The sequence below is a fragment of the Echinops telfairi genome, unplaced genomic scaffold (genome assembly GCF_000313985.2).
Source record: "Echinops telfairi isolate 266 unplaced genomic scaffold, ASM31398v2 ScPeMD7_3533;HRSCAF=4204_0, whole genome shotgun sequence".
NCBI lineage: Eukaryota > Metazoa > Chordata > Mammalia > Afrosoricida > Tenrecidae > Echinops > Echinops telfairi.
Window position 1 is genome coordinate 91,978,039 of NW_022107431.1, and position 3,282 is coordinate 91,981,320.

Genomic DNA, 3,282 nt, shown 5'->3' on the forward strand with positions numbered 1-3,282 from the left:
GTTTTAGTTTGCTTTGGGGACTTCATAAAATTTTTTCTTTACTATTTGGCTCTCCTTCTCTCCTCAACCCCTAGTTCTACGTTCTCCTTCCCCAAATTTTATTGCTAAATATTCTTTTTTTTAAAAAAAATCCTGTCCCTTTCAATTTTTCATTGACTTTTAAGTGTCTCATTATTCTTCAATATAATACCAATGAACTATACTTGAAGCTCTCGGTGTTGACTCACAGTGACCCTGCAGGGCAGAGTAGACTGCCCCTGGGATGTTCCAAGGCTGTAACTCTTTCCAGAAGATAAAAGTCTGGTCTCTCTCCCTTGAAGGGACTGGTGGTTTCGAACTGCCCACCTTGCAGATCACAGACCAATGCAGAACCACTATGCCACCAGGACTCAATTGAATTATAAAATGTATGTTTTATTTTAAAATACCATAGAATCACTTTTAAAAATTATTCCTTACATATTATATAGGCACTTAGCCATAAAATGTCTTAAAACAATTTGAAATCTGTATAGAACCTAATGTACATGATTCAGAGTTTAGCATTTCTTGTACTAAATTAAATTTTTATTTGTATTAGTATTCGTAGTGCATGTTTTCACTCATTATTTATTGCAAATAGTGGAGATTAGTTATGACTGATGAAAACAAAAAACAACTTCATTTATTGCTGTTGATTGATTCTGACTCAGCTACCCAAGAGGCTAGTAGAACTGCCCGGCAGGGTTCACAAGGCAGTACTTTTTGCTGAAGCTGAGTGCCATTCTTTGCCCCATGGGTTTGAATGGACCTTTTATTCAGCAGCCAAGCACTTAATGGCATCATTAGGGACCCTGTTATTAGGACTTCCAGGTGAAATTTTCTTAAACAGAGATGTAAACAGTGTTCACTTAAGGGTACCCTTTTAAAAAATATTGCTTGCAAATTTCAAAGTCAAATTAGGAATAAATGATCAAATGAGACCTTGATGTTTTAATTAAAATCGATATTTTTACTGTTTTCTTTATCCCCTTCTAATGTAATTTAGTATTAAACCATTGGCTCAGAAATGTAACAGTAATTTGAGTATTTATAATATTCTTTATCTTATTATAAAATTTTCTAATATTTAACATTATCTGTACATAAACATTTCTTTAGCCATTATGAAGGATCCGTTTTATAAAAGGGTATTGATTTTCTAGAATTTATCTTCTCAATAATAATTGATATGACTTAGAATTGGTCAAAGATGACTTTAAGACAATTGTTTTAAGACTATAAGTATAAATTGAACATTACGATTTTCATTTTAATGTTTTTAAGTATTCTTTTGTGATGTGACCTTCCATGAAATAAAGTTAGAAATCACAAAATCTGTAGTATATCTTAAAAATTCTAGAGAAAGGCAAAGAAGGGTAAATGTGATGAGGAAGAATAAATAAGACTTGCAAAATTTTAAGAAGCTGCTTCACCCAGATTTAGCATGTTTCCTTTTATTGTGGACTAATATTCCACTTCATGAATATACATCTTGTTTACCCATTCATCAGTTATGTACATTTGGATATTTTGTACCTTTTGACTATTATAAGTAATGCTTTAGAAAAATTTGCGCACAAAACATTTTCAGTTATTTTGTGGACATATGTTTCTAGTTATTTGTGGTTTATTCCTAGAAGTGCAATTGTGGGTTATATAGTAACTCTATGTTTAACTTTTATTTTTGTAACTGCCAAGCTGTTTCAAAAGCAACAGTACTATTTTATATCCCCGCTTGCAGTGTATAAGGGTTTCATTGTCTCCATATCTACACCAATACTTTATTTTCTTTTTTAAAATTATAGTTCTCCTACTAGGTATTTAATAGTATCTCATTGTGATTTTGATTTGCATTTCTCTGATGAATAGTGACATTGAACAACTTTTCATGTACTTAATGCACATTTGTATCTCTTGGCCAGAGATATTATTTGCATTTTTATCCAATTGTTAATTTCTTACTTGCTTTATTATTGTTGAGTTGCAAGAGTTCATTTTGTATTTTGCATAGCAGATCCTGATCAGGGTCCCTGGTAGAAGAGTCAGTTATACTGTGGGCTGCTAAGCACGATGTCAGCAGTTCAGAACCACAGGATAACGTGAAGCTTTCCACTCCCATAGAGTTACAGTCTCTGAAACCCAGAGGGGCAGTTTTACTCTGTCAGATAGAGTCACCATGAGTTGAAATCAACTCAATGGCAGTGAATTTGGAGTATTTTTGAGACTCTTATCAGATACATGGTTTGATTGTTCACTATCTGTGTGTTGTCCTTTCACTTTATTAATAATGTCCTTGTATACACACAGTTTTTAATTTAAAAAACCTCTAATTTATGTATTTTTACTCTTTGTTTGTACTTTTGATAGCTTATGAAGGAAACCATTACCTATGAAAGGTCATGTAGATTTATACTTATATTGACGTTAAGGCTTTTATGTTTCGATGATTTGATCCACTTAGAGCTAATTTTGTCTCAGGTGTGAATTAGATGCCAAATTCCTTTTCCTAATTGAATAGTCTTGGCATACTTGTTGAAAATTAATTGAGCAAATGTGTATGGGTTTATTTCTAATTCTTAAGTCCATTTTAATTCATGTATGTGTCTATTCTTAAGCCTCTACCATACTGTTTTTATTATAGCTTTGTAGGAAGTTTCAAAATTGGGGAGTGTGAGGCTTTCACCTGTGGTTTCATTTTTTTTTTAATTACTTAAGCTATTTTTGGTTTCTTGGATTTCCATACATATTTTAGAATCATCTTGTCAATTCCCACAAAGAAGGAAGTTGGAATTTTGAGAGATCCCCTTGAGTCCATAGGTCAATTTGATGAATATTGCCCCGTAACAAGTCTCTCAATCTATTAACACAAAATTTCTTTCCATTTGCATCTTTTAAAATTTCTTTCAATGATGTTTGTAGTTCTGAAACATATGTGTTGCATTTCTTTGATTAAGCATATTTTAATGATTTACTATTTTGGTGCTACTGTAAAAGGACAAATTAAAAAATTTTTTCATTGCTAATACACAGGTATACACGTGATTTTGTTTGTTAATCATGTATACTGCAATTGTACTGGGCTCATTTATTAGTTGTAATAGTTGTTTTGTTTTTGCAGTCTTTGCTTTTCCTCTATTATAAAGCCATATAGTAATCTATAAATAGAGGTAATTTTACTATTTTCTTTTATTTTGATATCTTTTGGTGTTTTCTTGCCAAACTGTCCTGAATAGAACCTCTGATACGATGTTGAAGTGGCTG

The 3,282-nt window shown here is 31.9% G+C and overlaps 1 protein-coding gene across 1 annotated transcript in view; it reads left to right on the forward strand.

Annotated features, from left to right (window-relative positions):
* Positions 1 to 3,282, forward strand: part of ME1 (malic enzyme 1) — a 178,235-nt gene that overhangs the window by 65,608 nt on the left and 109,345 nt on the right. The gene's annotated exons all lie outside the window — the stretch shown is intronic.